The sequence below is a fragment of the Tyto alba genome, unplaced genomic scaffold (assembly GCF_018691265.1).
Source record: "Tyto alba isolate M040663 unplaced genomic scaffold, T.alba_DEE_v4.0 Super-Scaffold_27, whole genome shotgun sequence".
Lineage (NCBI taxonomy): Eukaryota > Metazoa > Chordata > Aves > Strigiformes > Tytonidae > Tyto > Tyto alba.
Window position 1 is genome coordinate 16,253,142 of NW_024881301.1, and position 17,518 is coordinate 16,270,659.

Consider the following 17,518-nt stretch of genomic DNA (forward strand, 5'->3'; position numbering starts at 1 on the left):
AAGAGATTTGTACCAATTAGTTCCATACATTTTTAATCTCTCAAAATATAGCATGACTTGGGGGTACTCTAAGGGAATCCATAAACTTTGAAAATGGATTCAGATTTGGGGTGGTGGTGGCAGTGGTGGTGAATTCAATAACACTGAAACAATTTTCCTTTATTTTCCTGTCCCTTAAATAAATAAGTAACCTTTATTTCTGTGACTCTCATTCCTTGAAAATGCTTTGGTATTCAGCTAGAGTAGCTGCAGTTCTTTAAGGCAGCGTTACCCTACACAAGCCTTTCTCTGTATTTATATCTGGATAGCTCCACTGAGTTGAAGCAGGTCATGCAAAGGAACAAAGCAATAGAGAATTGGTGTAATGCCATTATGAGGGAAGATCTCTACCTGTTTCTATTTAGTCACTGGCAATACTTCACAATAGCTTTACTAAGCTAATACCTACTGTTTTTCAGTACATTATGTGTAACAGTAGGAAACATTAACGAAAAGACTGCCATAGACCTAGCTCATGAATTTGAACGGTAGGAAATGCTTCCTCCTACTAGTTTTATATCAGCACTGCAATTTCTGTTTCATGTGTTTCAATAGGTCCTAAATCATAAAAAGGACTTCAAGACCTGGCTGTGTATTTCATAGAAAAATGTCAGCATTAAAAGAAACATGGATTACTAAGTCTCTTTCATGCAAAGACTGATCTAATCATAGAGATATAGGATTACTCTTACTGTCTCTATATGACATAAACATTTTTTAGCCAGAAATGGTTTTGTTGGAAAAATTAGGAAAGGTTCACTGCAAGTCTCTATGTCTCAATAGATAGGAAATACATATTCAAATCCTTCCCAGATAGCCAGGGGTTTGAATTCTGATGGACTTAATATTCAAGCTGTTGCGTAAAAGTCAGAGTATTACACATCAGTTTGGATGTATCTTTGAACCACTATCTCTTCCTTTAACAGACCTTTTGCTGGGTTTGTGTTTGTGGTGGTGATTTTTGGTAGTGGGGGAGGGGGATACATTCATGGGCCCCTTAAGTCGGACTAACCTCCAAGGCCAAGCCAATCAGTAATGGTGGATGGGCCTCTGTAATAACATATTTAAGAAGGGGAACCTGGGAGGAGGAGAGGGAGTTGTGAGGAGGAGGTGCAAGGAGAACATCTATGCAAACACTGATGTCAGTGGAAGAAAAGAGGAGAAGGGGGGAGGTGGGCCAGTGCAGAGCGCCCCCCCCCCCCCCCCCCCCGCCTGTGGTGAGACAGCAGGGGCCAGGTCCCCCTGCCACCATGGGTGTCTATGGTGGAGCATCTGTCAGCTTGCAGCCCATGGAGGACCCCACATTGAAGCAGGTGACTGTACCTAAAGGAGGCCAGGACACTGTGGGAAGAAGGAGTGTCCCCTGTTGTTATTTAGTGCTGAGAGGACTGCAACATGCGGGGCTGTTCCATGCTGGAGTGAATGGGGGAGAGATACATCCCTGTGAGGGAATCACAGCAGAGAAAGTTCATAGAGGACTGTGTCCTGTGAGAGGGGAAGCACAGTGGAGCAGGGGACGAATGCAAGGAGTTCCCCTCTCCTCAAGGAGAAAGAAGTGGCAGCACTGAGTGTACTCTCTATTCTCTGCCCCCTGCACCACTGGAGGGGAGGAGGCAGAGAAACTGGGAGCAAAGATGAGCCAAGGAAGAAGGGATGGGTGGGGGGAAGGTGTTTTTAATATGTGGTAATGTTTCTCACTATCCTACTGGGACACAGTTAAGTGTTGTTGTTAGTGTCTGAATTAAATTTATGTTCCTTTTTTTCTTCCCCTAACACCTCTGTCTTTTGCCGATGACCATAATGGCTTGATTCCCTTTTACTTTATTTTCTTCTTCCCAGTGCTGGGGGGGAGGGGGAAGTGAGCAGTTTCATGGTGTTCAGTTGCACTCTGAGTTTAAACCACAACAGTCCTATAATAAATGAGTAACCTCATCTATACCATTGCAAAGAGTCTTTTGTAGTTGCTATGTATTTAGTGGGATCAGAGAATATTCATTAGACCCAGATCCTTAGGGAACCCTGTGGAGAAGAGCTAAGCTCCTGTCTAAATTTAGGTTGTGTGTAGAGGATACACTTCTAAGATTGGGGAAGGTTTGAACACATGCAGAAACAGAATACTAGGCAAGGGTAAAACTTTTATCAAGTAGCGATGCCTCAAGACACCTTCAGAATTAGGGACATAATGTTGAACAAGGAGGTTTTGGATTATACTACTGGACCTATATAATTTAATTTGTTTGGGTTTGACTAAATCTTAGTTCCAGATAATCCTAGTTCCAGCTCATATAAGGCTTTGTTTACTTAACATTTTTATTTTCCACAGAACATGTATTTTGGGTTATTACTTCAAGGGGCATAGATCTTATCCATTTTTAAGAGATTGTGTTTTCTTGTGCTCCTTTTTTTCCCTAAATTTAGTTCACCTTGTTAGTTATGAGACAGGTGCATGGAGAAAATGAAAGACAGACTACGTTATTGCTCACTGTGTACTGGGAGTACAACAAGGAGGAGTAATTAAATAAACAGTACTGGAATCCAGCTACAATAAGCACCTTCTTCTAAGAGTGAACTACAGCTCCTAGGGTGGCCAGAATCTAGAATATAGTGTTATATGACTAGATACTAACATGAAAGGGTATGTCCTTGTATAGGGAAAGCAGAAAGAAAAAGTGAAATAAAAATCTTAACCTTCATTATATTTGCTCCTTGTGGTGGATATCAGAGGAAAAAGTACTGTAACATAAGTTTTGATAATGAAGTAGAGACATAGCTTAAAATAACATTCAGGTTACTTTTATCTTTCCTGTTTTCCTGCCCCTATCTCCGTGCTCTTCAATATGGTTTCAGAAAACAGCTTATTTTCATTATTAATCAGAATATCAAGCCCCTGAAAATATATTTTTAAATTATGGAAATAATTTTATGCTTATAAGTCAAAGTAATATAGTCCCATCATGAATGAAAGGGCATTTGCCCATCATGAGATGAAGGTCTCCTCTCACTTTTGTCACATGATGGCATCCCTAATGTTAGGTTACATAACAGGACCTAGACTAAAGATATGGGACAAAATTTGTTATTTGTCTTAGTTCATGTTCCACAATTTTCAAACAATTCTGAAAGAAAATGTATGAAAGTCGTAGCACTGCATCAGAAATGCACAGCAAGGCTGACATGCTTATAGAATAAAGAACTTTTTTTATTGCATTTTCAAGTTTCTGTGATCAATTTTGTGCCCATTGTGTATGAATGTTTTGTCCTCCCTCTCTTTCTAGTAATTTATCACATGTGCAGCACTTCATCACATAAAGCAAATAAAGAATGTTACTCAAGATTTAATTTTTCAGTAAATAATTTCAGTAAAATGTTGTCATGGTTTGAGCCTGGTTGGCAGCCTAACACCATGCAGCCACTCTCTCCCCCTTCTCTTCCAGCAATGAGAAGGGACAAATCAGCCAGGCTTGGGGTTTGAGATGGGATGGGGAAAAAATCACCCTTTATGATAACAAGCTAAAGGCAGACTCGTTAGGGGAAATAAAAAAAGAACATAGATTTATTACAGACACTAACAACACTTAACAGAGTAGGACAGTGAGAAGCATTGCCACATCTTGAGAACACCTTCTGCCCACCCCTCCCTTCTTCCCAGGCTCAGCTCTGCTCCCAATATCTCTACCTCCTCCCTCCAGCGGCACAGGGGGCAGGGAATGGGGGGTGCAGTCAGTGCTGCCACTTCCTCCATCTTCTGTGGGGGGAGCTTCTGGAACTTCTTCCCCCTAATCCATTGTGGTCCCCCTCTCACAGGAGACAGTCCTCCACAAACTTTCTCTGACATGAGTCCCTCCCACAGGCTGCAGCATTCCCTACACTGCTCAGTTGTGGGTCACCAACTCTCTCCAACTGGAGTCCCTCCCATGGGCTGCAGCCCTTCCCAAGTTGCTCCGGCGTGGGACTCCCCTGCATGCTGCAATCCTCCCAGAGCTGAACTACAACAATGGGGTCTACCTTTTCCCACAAGACCCCTGCCTTCTTTGGGTGCAACACCTTGATCATCCAGTCAAAAAAACACACAGGCCATAAATCAGTGTCTGCTCCACCATAGATCTTCATGGGTGGCAGGGGGGGCCTCACTGCCATCTCACCACAGGATACAGGGGGGTCTCTACTCCAGCACACCTCCCCCCTCCTTTATTCCTGTGTTTCTCCATTGACCTTGTTGTTCATGCAGCTGCCACAACTCCTCCTCACAAGTCTCACTCCTCACCACCTCCCTCCTTAAATACACCATAACAGAGGCGCAGCTGATTGACTCAGTTTTAGTGCAGAGGTGGAGCTGACTTGGAGATGGGGGAGCTTTGAGAAGCTTCTCACAGGGAGCCACCCCTATAGCCCCATCCCCTGCTACCAAAAAAACCCCACCAGACAGTCAAACCCAGAACAGCTTGAGAAAGCATTCTAGCCTTATCCCATGCTGGGGTGGGATATGATCCATTTCTTATGTTAAATGTATGGGATACTGTGTTTGCCTCAGTATCGGCTTCTTTTTAGGATCATTGCTTCTTGTCCAGAATAGGCTGTGGGACTTTGAATTTGGTACATGTGTATTCTCACTGCTATACATAGCCTTGATGGTACAAAAATAAAACTGCAGGATGTTGTAGATGACATTGGGCTCTACTACATCAACTTTTTTGATCACAAGAGCTATAAACTGTTCCTTCTTCTGTGTTTATGGCATAGATTATCTGCTATTTTATTGGGATAAAGCAAATAGTCCATGTAGGTAATATGATACTTTCAGTTGATTTTGATGCTTCTCAAACTAACAAAAGAGAGATAGTCTCCTTCAACTGTGTGAAAAGATCCCTTTTTTGAAATAATTGAGACAATTCATTCTTCCAGTCAGAGTGCCTACTGTCCTAGATTTACTGCTGAAATCTTTGCAATAGGATAGCAGAAACTAAGTTGAAGTAGAAGCCCATTTTCAGCTCCTAGGAGGTAATTTTATGAAAATTTATTACAAAACAGATTTTTAAATAAAACAATCTCAACTTCTTAGATGAAACAATTAAGAAGATGAGATGAGTTCCATTTTAGTTTTACTTTTGAAAGGACAATGTATTTTAAATAATTTAAATGATTTAAAAGTTAAGGAGATAACAGCATTCCCATACTCTGAAAAGCCAAATTAAATACTGTTTTAGTATGATTTAAATACACTTAGCTATGCAATTACCTGAAATTTGTAGATAATATAAACTTCTGCTCCTTTTTTTTTATCTCATCAAAATGTTAAGATCACAGGTTGCATACATAGGTTTCTGTCCTAGTTCGGGCTGGAATAGAGTTCATGTTCATTTTTGGTAGCTGGAGGAGTGCTGATGGCACACTGAGATTTCAGGACTCTTCAGCTCCCCATGTCCTGCCTGTGTGCAGGCACTCAAGAAGCAGGGACGGAGTACAGCTGGAGCTGTTTTTAACACTCCTTCTTCATCCACGTTGTGAATTCATATAAATGATACAGAGTTTTGTGTTTAAATGAATGGGAGATTTTAATGACTTGGGAAGGAGGGTTCTTGTTTATGTTTGTAAGGCCCTGTTTTCTCCCATAACTAGTAGTCTGATCTAGCTGAGGAATCACTGTCCAAATATTGGCCTATGCATCCATTCTTGTTCTTTCAGTAAATGTTTCAAGGAAAATACTAAGCTATTAAACTGGTTTCCTTTCTAGCTTATTCTAGTTCTTTCAACTCCATATTCTTAGATCCCCAGAACTGAGCAAAATCCCTAGTAAATATGCAGTATTTAATTCAAAGCAGTATGGTACAATTAGCCTTTTATTCCACTAAAAAATAAATTATCAAGAAAGTAGATTTTTTTTATAATTTAGATACTACCCTTAAATTTGCTGACTACCTGACATTGCTTGAAATTGTCCAAATTCTTCAGCCGAAGAACAGTCATACTAAGTTTTCTGCAGTAATCTCACCTTTCTGCAATCATATAATTGCCTTCTGAATACTGTCCAAGCAGTGTTCAAAATTGACTATTGATCCATGCTAAAGGTGAACAGCACACATACTATTAAATTTGTCTTTTCTGAATTTGGGGACCAGTGTTCAGTATTAACCCCCACTCTGAAGTGGAGCAAAGCCCACTGTGCCTCCAATAAAATCTACTTCATTGCACTGCTAGTGTTTGCATGCATTGCACAGTTCTCAGGTCAACACATGCTGGTTAAATTTATCAGATGTTTCACATGCAATCCATAAGACTCTTAACCATGGAAGTTTTTCTCTGTGTGTTCTGCACCACCAAGGGTTTCAAAATAGAGTTGCTACAACTGAACTTCTCCAAGGCACCTTAAGGGAGTAAAAAATCTGATTTCTCTTGAATTTCAATAAGGTCTCAGCACTTTACTCTCCTGTATTCCTTGAAAAATCCCATCTTAAGTACCTTCCTTTTTTAAAAAACAGTGCATCAATTATGCTTTCAACTCCCACTTGATGTTTGAGGGAAAAAGAAGACATTTATTTTAAGTGGATTCTGTTGGGACTGATACTCTGGCTGTAGCAGTGAGCATTAGATAGCACATACTTCACAGGAAGATGCAATAGACTCTGGAGAGAGCAGTTCTGGAATAACTCATCCAGAGGACCCCACCCTGCCTTTTCTCCACCATTTATCAGTTTTCTGACTTAAGATAACTTCTCAGCTTTCTGACATAAGAAACCTTTATCAACATTTGAAAGGAAAACAATTTTTTTTCTGTTAAAATTATTGTGTGTTTTTTTTCTTTTTTCTTATCTATGTATGATTCTACCTTTTGAGTAACTTCCAGATCTTGGTCTCAGTGGTGTTATGTGGCAATTAGTGAATTAAATCACTTTGTCTTAGGCAGACCCATCATCACCAGAGTAACTAAGTACATCAATGAACATATTTTGACAAGATACACAGAAGACTTCTGTGACTTACAGAAGCAGAATCTCTATTTTTCACATAGAGGACTTGGGCACATAGATCCTCACTGGTTTGAGAGAAATTAATGGAAATTGTATACGTAATCACCTTTGAGGATCTGTAACAAAGAGATTAAATAATTTACTCAAGGTCATTGCTCAAAGAGTTTGTCAGTGAAAAAATAATTCCTGAAATCCACAAGTCTTTTGACTTCATTTCTAGGCTGTGTTCTCCTCTATTTATTTGGACTAAGGCAGGTGGAATTAACAGAATACTCTGGGTAATACACTGCTGCAGTGTAATGAAACAATTGTGTCATGGTTCTTTATACCACTCCTTCATTTAGGGACTAATGAGAACAGAATGTCAAAAATATGCTGTCGTGACACCAAATTATTTATCTTATTGATACATATTTGGTGAAGGTAGATCTTCCCTCCTTGTCCATATTTCAGTCAGGAGCCTCAAGGGAAAAATAAGGAAAAAGTCATGTCAAATCAAGCTGAATACTCAAGGTAGACAAATGGTTCAGAACTAAAACCTGTAGTCCTTTAAACTCCACATCATAAAATTGAACACCATACAAACATGCATCAGCTGTAAGATGTACTAGCTGTACTGAACTTACATATGGTAGGAAGTTGGCTAGGGCTTTTCTTTAAGCAGCCAAGGGAAACCCATTGGAACAATCCATTCATTCTTTAAAAAGTGAAGCATTGCTTAGGCACTAATAATGTACTGGAATTTAGTGGAAATTGGATTTCTCCTTTTTTAAGAAGTCACCTTTCTAAAAACCTCAGTTGAAGAATTCCATTCTGAAGGCTTTACTAAGGCCTGAAGGACAGATTAAGAATGTAGAAGTGGAGCCTTTGCAGAGGTGTTCTCTACAGCAAATAAATTGTTCCTCCCTTTTTATTCACATATTCCTATTTCCCTAGTTCCTTTATCACTGTACCTCATAGCTGCTATCAACATTAATGGATTTGATCTCCCTCCAAGTCTCAATAAAATTTGGTGTTATTTTTATCCTTGTGATGTTTAGCTGAAAACTGAGACCCTGAGGGACTACGTTCCACATTACTCATGGATTGTGAGCTGAACCATAAATAGCACCCGTATCCACATTCTGACTCCCCATTTTTGTGCCTTAATATTAGCAATGTCTTTGCTTTCTACAGTAACTTCTAAATTATTTGATTTCTTGTGCTCAAAGGGAGTCTTGATTTATGGATGTGCTTTGTGGCACTCTGTAGCAAGAAAAGGAAAATCATCCAAATAATAGAGGATTGTTGACCGACTGGATTTCTGAACTATCCAATTTAAACAGAAAAATCAGAGGTTAAACAGTGTAAGGGCAAACATACCCTACACACATCTCCAGGGACACAAGGTGAGAACTGGCAAAACATTTAGTAATATTTTTAAGGAATGTTGCATCTGTATTCAGCAATAATATCTTTTATACAGTTTGCTCCTTGTAGCCACCTTACAATTATTCTAATAATTACTGTTGCTTTCTTTTTTTTCTGACCAATTTGTCCTTTCCTGAAGTGTTAACTATTTCGATAGCCTGAATTCAAAAAGAAAAAAACCAGAACAAAACAGCTTTATACCGAACAGCTAAGTATGATTGCATCATATGTTTTTTATAGGGCTTTACTATGTAGTTTCTTTGGTCTTCTATACATTCTGAACCAAGTATTGAATCTTTCCTTAACTACCTTAATAAATCCTTACAGAACACCTGATTCTGTCATGAGAGAATTTTTTAACAGTTGAAGTAAACAATAATAAAGCTTTATAATATCATACTCTTACAGAATAATTGTAGGAGATTGAAGAGCACTTTACAAAGGAGTTTAGTACTCATTTTAGGGCAAGGAAACTAAGGTGCAGAGAGGCAAAAAGACACTATCAGAACCAGGCATATGAAAAATAAATTAGCTGTTTTTTTAAAAAAAAATATTATTATTTTATTTTATTATTTTATGTATTCTCAGGATAACTATGGTTAGGTAGGTAACTTGCAAAGAAATTTTTTAGGATCATTACATATGCAAAAAGACTGTGACAATTCAACCACAAATTAACTTTGTATTTAACTGTAGTGGATTTTACTGTAATTATATCTCAAAGAATGGTTCTCAGAATTAATGTTTGGTTGGACGGATGTTAGCAAATAAATGTTCAACTTTGAGTCAAAAGACTGACTGTAATTTTACACAGTATGAGCTTCTGCGCACTTTCTTATTTAAGGAAAAAAATAGGATTTGATAATCACTAAAACTTTGTTTCAAATTCTATTAAAACGTGTAGAAGTAAGACACATTTAGGAATAACAAAAATCCTCTTCCTGTAGAAAATCACAGCTCTCTACACAGAATATAAAGAGTACACTTCTCTTTATGTGCTTATATGTCATCTAGTTAATTGAATTAAGCAGTGCTACAGGAGTTTCTCAGACTTTAGAGATTGTTCCATCAGTCTAGCTCAAATAGTGGAGATAACTTCCTAAAAGGGCACTGTTTGTCCTCAGCCTCATTCCTCATCTTCATATCTATCATCATTCCTCATAATGCTCATCCATGACATCCCTGAGAACAGTTCTTTGATAGACACAGAGTTTCTGGGATCTCTTGCTGTGATATTTCTTTTTCCATGGTGATGTTACAGCAATCTACCCCAGAGCTGCTTCTGAATAAGAAATATTTTTCATCATTCATTATAAAGCAAACAAACAGAACAAGAATTGCGCAACATTTGCTTTGGACCTACCTAAGCAGCCAATTATCAGCTGACATAAATGCCAGTATTCCCATAGATAATCTGAATCCCATGCTTTGTTCTCATCTTCACTGATGATGTTCATGGGATTTTCCCAGGTGGCATTTCTGAGCATTGGTTTTCCAATCTTCTTTTCCATTTTCTAGGGAATAGGCTTGTTATAATGAAACAGCAAAATTCTGACATGAACAAATATATAATTAAGAGATTGCAAAAGTTATTAGAATATTTGTTTCTTATGAAACAGAAAGAGCCTTTAAAGTGCTGTGCATGAGATAGATCTTACATAAAACTAAAAAAAAAAAAAAAAAGGCTCAAAACAAACCAAAACCACAAAAACAAAACAACAACAAAAAACCAGAAAGGGTATTTGCAGAAAAATAAAGCTGAAGGTGCCTCTAGATCTGCAACTTGGTTGGAATTCAGAAAATATAAGGAAAATTATTGGAAATGGTTACATATTCTAAAATATATTTTTATAAAAAACATGCTGAAGAATGTCTGTTGCCAGCATGATAACTGATGATCTTCAAATTACCTTGTAGGTAATGTAATTACCCACATAATTTATCAAGAAGTAAGTTTCCTTTTGAAAGAACATATCCATATTTTAACCTCAAAAAATGCTAAATGAATGCACATCTGTTGTTTAAAAACATCAGAATTGTATAATTTATAGTATATTATATTAATGACTGTGGTGGCTTAACCCCAACCAGCAGCTAAGCACCATGCAGCTCCTTGCTCACTCATCCTCCCTCTCAGTGCATGGGGTGGAGAATCAAATAAAAAAGGTAAAGAGATAAGACCAGTTTAATAATGAAAATAAAATAAAATAGTAGTAGTAGTAGTAGTAATATAATAATAATAATAATAATGATGATGATGATGAAAAGGAATGTGATAAAAAGAGAGATATATAAAACCTAAGAAAAAACAAGTGATACACCCACTGATGCCTGAGCAGTAACTCTCCCTACCCAGCCAACTTCCCCTTTTCTATATTGAGCATGATATCCTGTGGTATGGAATATCCCTTTGGATAGTTCAGGTCAGTTGTCCTGGCCAGGATCCCTCCCAGCTTCTTGTGCACCTCCTCACTGGCAGAGCATGGGAAACTGGAAAATCCTTAATTTAGAGTAAGTGCCACTTAACAGAAACTAAAACATCAGTGTGTTAGTAACATTATTCACACATTAAGTCAAAAACACAGCACTGTACCAGCTACTAGGAAGAAAATTAACTCTATTGCTGCTGAAACCAGAACATTGACATTATTACTTTATGATTTCAGGGTAATTAGTACTCAGTAATACTAGACATGATTTATTATAGCTTTGCAAATTGACTAAAAATAATTATTTGCAGTTTTCATACACTATGATATGGAAGTCAGCAAAAAGTTGTAATTTATCTCCTTTCTACTTAGAATCCTATGTTTTTCCAGGTTTAGTAACAATTTATAGTTAATATGGAAAAACCACACAGAAGTATTTTTAGAATAAGTGTCCATTTCATTGGCCCTTTCTCAGGTCCTTGTCTCGTGAAATAACTCTGAGCACCAGCTGTAGTTTCGGACATTGAAGGAATGATCTGAGGAGGTTTGCTTGGTTCCATATCAGGCACCTATGCTAATTTGGTAAAAATAGGACCACAATTGACTGACCTCCTGTGAAACTCCTGAGGGGCTTTCATCGTTGTGGGGTTTTAACTGAAAACAAATCTACTCCATGAAAATATTTATTTCTTATCTGAAAGATAAGAAATTGAGAAGTACTAAGCCTTAGAGCATCTACTTTTGCATCTACTTCTGCTTGCTACAGGATTTTTGTGTTCACTCTTTATTGTGGCAGTGAATTACCTGTTCTAACTTGTATATCAAACAACTGTATTCTGTATATAAAAACATATCCTTGTTTTCCTATGTCCACTAAAATGTCATGGTCTATAGATACCATAATTGGGTATTATGGGAAATCTTCCAAAATATAACCATCAATCCATGAGAAATATGGACCCAAATTGGAAGATCGCAGTGAATGTGTTGAAAGTCACTTCTGTTATTGTGCATTTTTTGTAGTCAAAAACTTTACTGGAATATACTGCAATCTGTTCTAGACAGAAAGGCAAGAAAGCCCTCCAGTTCTATACTGAACTGAAGCTGAATGAACTTTGCAAGTCCTGTTTAGGTACTCGTTCCATGAACAACAAAACCTGCACCTTATCCAAACAATGAAGTAACTAGTAATCAGTCCTGTTAATGCAAAACACTGTTCAGAAGCACTAAGCATCATCAATTCATAACTAATAGTTCATGACAGCTAGACATGCTGTGTGTCCAGCATCCTAAATAAAAAATTAACTTCATGTTTAGAGTCTTAGGGTACTTTAATTCTTATAGTAGGCTTAAAAAGACCTATTTCTTTAGATTTGCCTTTCCTAAGCAATTACTCTCATATGAATAAAAAAAAACCTTACAGAGCCTTTGATGAGAAACAAAATAAAATAAAGACCTGAAAATTTGTTGTTTATTTTATTTAAAATAGTTCTGCATTCTGATGTCAAGAGATTTTTTTAAGAGTGACAGTTAAAGTGAGAAAAGAATCTAAAATAGATAAAATAATTATTTTATAGTATTATTTTAAATCTAAATAAATTACATCACAATAATTAATTTATAACATAAAATATAGATCTGATAAAGAAAAAATACAAAGTACTAAAAAAACTTAATGTGGTAAACTGAAAGTTGAAATGAACATGGAATTGATATAAACAACTCATCATTTTTGTGTATGTACAGAAATCTAGGAATCACTCATCTGTATATATAGAAGTAAACCTATTTAAACATACACATAAATATATATTAAATATATATATAATTAAAAGGAAAGAAATTGAAGGATTGATTTAAATTTTTTTTTTAATAAATGTGCATAAATCCTTGTAGAAAGTATATGAAATTATTTTGAAACTGCAGAAACAAATTCCTTCAGAAAAAAGCCACATCGGTAATAGATTTTCATCACCCTTTCTTTGATTTTAATGTTTTTCAGAATATGCTTAAATAGTTTTACTGAAGTTGTACAGTAGGTTTTATAAGGGATGAGCCCCAAGTAACTGTATCTTGAGCCTGGGCAATGTCCCTACAGGTGGGACCTCAGTCAGACATGGGGAAGGGCCTGGTGTCGCTTCTCTTGATTGATTGGTGTCTCAACCACCACTGGAACTGGGACTAGAGAAAGTTCCAGAAGTCCAGGAACTGGAGCCATAAATAGGGGCTTGTGTAAGTCTGGCAACCCAGGACACAAGAGAGGGGCAGACCCTCCACATTGAACCCCCCCACTGGTAGATGTGACGCAGGATCCGTGAGCTCCCTCTCCCTCTTTCTCTCTTTCTCTTCATGTGTTAAACAGTGACAGGTTCACCCCGATTTCCCAACTGTGATGGTGCCAACACTTATACCCCATTAATGTTGATGTTTGTGTAAGGACTTTGAGTGTTATCTCACCTTAGTCCACACCACAGGGGATTTGTAACTCTGAGTCGCTCCTCCCCCCTCCCCACAGGTGGGATGTGACAGGTTTCAGTGGGAAAGTGGGATTATTAATGTTGATCTTGCCCACTCTTCAGTTTCATAATTTTTTACAGTCTCACACTTCACGGCATATGCGTAAAGTATGGCAAATATTTTTATTATATTTAGGTAAAAAACTCTTTGGCTCATCCGAAGAACAACTGTAAAGGGTAGCCAAGTTTAGGAATGGCTATTTTTGATGATATTTTTTAAAATGCAAAAATATATAATTTTCAGTCCACTCAAGGACTGTGGATGACACCAAACTAAGAAAAATGTTTCAAAACTCTTTTATCAATATTGATGCTCAGAAAACAGTAGAAAAAGTATTTCATAACATGACTGGTTCAATACAAAAAATAAAAACTAGTTTAAATTATATAAACAAAATCTTCTGACATATCCAAATTATTATTTTTTAAATACTTTAAAACTCTAGTCTTCATGATGAATCAGTCTCTAAAGCTATTTTTGACTGATATAACTTCATTAAAATCTCAAGTGTGGTAGCTTCCAAATTTCCATTACAAGATGAATTTTATAGATCAAGGCAACCATGACAGTAAGATAGGATGCGGGGATATCATGTGGTTCAGTGTGTGGAACTGATATACTGTAAAAGGCAAATTTATGAAAAGGAGCTGATTGAAGGTCTGAGATATAAACAAGTTTAGAGAGAGCATCATATCCTTGTGGAAGATAGGGCCATTGAATGGCACAAAAGGTACATGAGACAGTTTTTGTGATCAACATAAAAGTTTTGTAAGCCGTTGGTACACGGAAGAAATGCTCCAGTGACTCTCCCTTGAGGAATCTGTTCCCAGCAGACCCCAGCATATCAGGTTTCTCCCTAACATCCCTGATGCACGCTAAGAAGCTGCTGCTGACATCTCTCACCACCATCTGGCTAACTTCTTCCTTTATCTAAAAACATACATTCTCAACTTCCAAAATGTTCCTTTTAGCAGAGCAAAGAAGAAATTGATGACTTCTGGGAGACTACCACCTAGAGTTGGCACATAGGGCACTGGAAACTTCAGCAGCCATGCATGCACATGACATATTTTAAGAAAGATAAAGTGTATTTTTTAAATGAGAAGACACAATTTAAGAAATAAGATACTGTATAAAGATCAACATAAGAAATAGTTCAAAAAGCACCTTATGAGTTGGTCTTTCTCTAGTATAACTTCAAGTTAAAAGCTTGAGTCTGAGTTGAAGCTTCAAGACAACTCCTAAAGACAATTCAAACTGTTATTTATAGCTAGCGTTAATCCTTCAGATAAAGTATGAAGTTTTACTATCCCAAATTGGTGCTGGATTTCATCATCACCATTTTGTGGAGTATTAGCCTATATGTAGGCTTTCCTGTCCCTATCAGGTTTAATGAGTCAGATCATTGACTCCTGTAACCTATGTAAACAATTTCTCATGTGAGAAAGCTTCAGATGCTGTTGAGTAGAGCTGTGTATATGAGTAATGCCACTCCTACAAATAATGGAAAGGGGTAAAGGGACTTAGCAACATAGCTTGTTGCAAGCATACCTATTTACCCAGTGCAAATGCATTGTTTTGTGACAAATGGATGAGTGAAAGTCATACCACCTCCTCTTATACATGGACAGACATGTAACTCTTTTTTTGTCATAGAGCTTCATAACATGTGTATTCCCAAATAAGAATAAAACAGTGAGTCTCAATGCTAGCCCTTAATAGAGAATAGACAGGATGGCACACAAGATAACTTGGAGACAGAAATGTGTTTGGATCATAAACATAATTTCCTGAAAATGGGAATTATGATCTTCATAAAGATTTAAAAGAACGTACAGCACGTTTATCTAGCTTATCACCTGAAAACATTGCCTTCAGCTGAAAGGAAGATGATGACTGGTTAACATCCAAAGAAAACTATGCAAAAGTTGAGATTCTGTACCAATGGAATTATTTAAGCTATTAGAATATTGCATGTTCATTTTGAAATTCATTAAAACCTAAAGGAAAGTATCACAGTCGTGAATATGTTAAATCATCCAAGTTTTGGGTGATCCTAGTGATGATCATTGAAGAAAATGAATTGCTTCTGAAGGATAGCCAGGGGTCCATGAGGAGTGCTGCACTTGCATCAGGTCTTATAATAGATCTGTCCATCATTAAAGTTTGACTGAGTCAAAGGCATGACTGATTATTCCCTCTAGTCAGTTGGGAGCTTCTACTGGAGAAACAGCTAAAGTAGAGGGAGATGTGTCACTGGGTAGCTATGGTGCTGGATTTATTTACTATTGATTGATCTTGCATTAAGTAATAGGAATTTGTTGAAAGCCAATTAATCCTTATGGTTTAGTTAGTCTAACTTTTATTTGTTTATTTATTTTTAATTAAAGGAGTGCACAGAACCTGCTAAGCCCATCTCTAAGTCTCTGTTTTGGAGTTCCTACTTCATAGCAACAAAAATTCAATAACTGAGGATGCTTCACTGTCCTCAAGGGCACAATTAAATTGCCAGCATTTGTGAGAGTGTTGCATTATTCTATTGGTGAATTGATCCTTCTGGTAGTCTGGTTATATTATAGCCCTGAGTTTCCCAATATTTGACTTATTTGGATGCCAAAGTAGTGAATCACAGGATGTGAACTATACCACATCTTTTTGAACAAGTGTTTGAATGTTATTCCCATTGGCTTGTGGATATTTATTTTTATCAACATACATGTCCATATATGTACAATATATGCTGAGCTGAAAATAAATCTCAAATAGACCCTTTTTTATAATTCTGTATTTATTCATGGAGTGCTACAAAAACTTTATTTCCTTGTTTCCTATAGCACACATCCTAATTTGTATGTACATACTGATACTTAATTACTTTACAGATTAGTGATCCTGGTAACTGTGCTGTGCAGGTATTATTTATAATTAGTGGCTAATTTTAAATGAATATTTATTTTGCTGTCCACATATCATTGGATTAAGTCATATTCTCCTGAACTATTTGTAACTTATTCTAGGGGGGGTATTACTGTAATTTTTTTATCTTTTAAAGGTATAATCTTAGGTTGTTTGTGGGAATATTTTGCAGTGTACTCCAGTGGTTTGACAGCTACTACAGACAAGTTTGTTAGAAAGATGGTGTAAAAGACTAAATCCTTTAGATTCAGAGCATTGCTCCAGAACTGAATGTTATCTTTTAGCATGCTTTCATATAAATAAATAAATCTATAAGTTCTATATGGATATTTTGGCACTATAAACTTGGGAAAGGGGGAATTAATGAGTTGTTACTATCTGTCTATATAAAGTTTGTAATGTTTCTCCATAGTTTTGTTTGAGTACAAATTATAAACTAAAATAAAGAGGTTATTTTCCTTGTGGATATTAGAAAATTATAGTTCTTCCAGAGGCAGTAAATTCAGATATAGCATATTAAAAAATAAATAGATGAATACTTATAGCTCAGCTTTAATACTTTGGTCTAGGTCTTGATTTATTTCCTAAATAAAGCAGGTCAATTTACTCTTAGTTTTATTTCCAGGAATGAATAACATTTATCCTTGTTTTTCACAGCAATAGCTGATTGAGAACTATTATTAGTTGACTACTGTATGGTTTTATTCTAATCAGTTACACTACTATTAAAGAAGAATAACACTGCTGTGTATGACTATATTGCTCCATTCTGCACCAAGAACTGGCTCAAGTCTGTGCACAGAACAAGCAGGTTATTTGGATAATCACATTAACTTTCTGAAGGAATTGACAGTCCTAAGCAAGTATTACTTTTTTCTTCTTTTTTTTTGAGTCCCTTTGTTTTTCTCTTACATCCCTTGGGTTTTATAGGAGGCAGTTATCAGAGCCTTAAATTCTAGTTTATTTTCTGAAATTGTCAGCAACAGAAATTACGAATTTATTATACTTGTAGCTTGGTAACTTGTAGCAGCAGTAGAATTTCTGTATTGTGTATGTTGGACCTGAACTGAACTTTGGAATCTTTTCATCTTATGAATAGTGAAATTTGCTGTGAAATTTAGAGTACAAAATGTAAATCGTTTTATAACACACTGGCCCCAAGAGATATGAGAAATCACTGAGAAGGATCTGAGAACTCCCCTGAAATTCGCCTTCCATTCCGGGCCCAAATACATTATGATC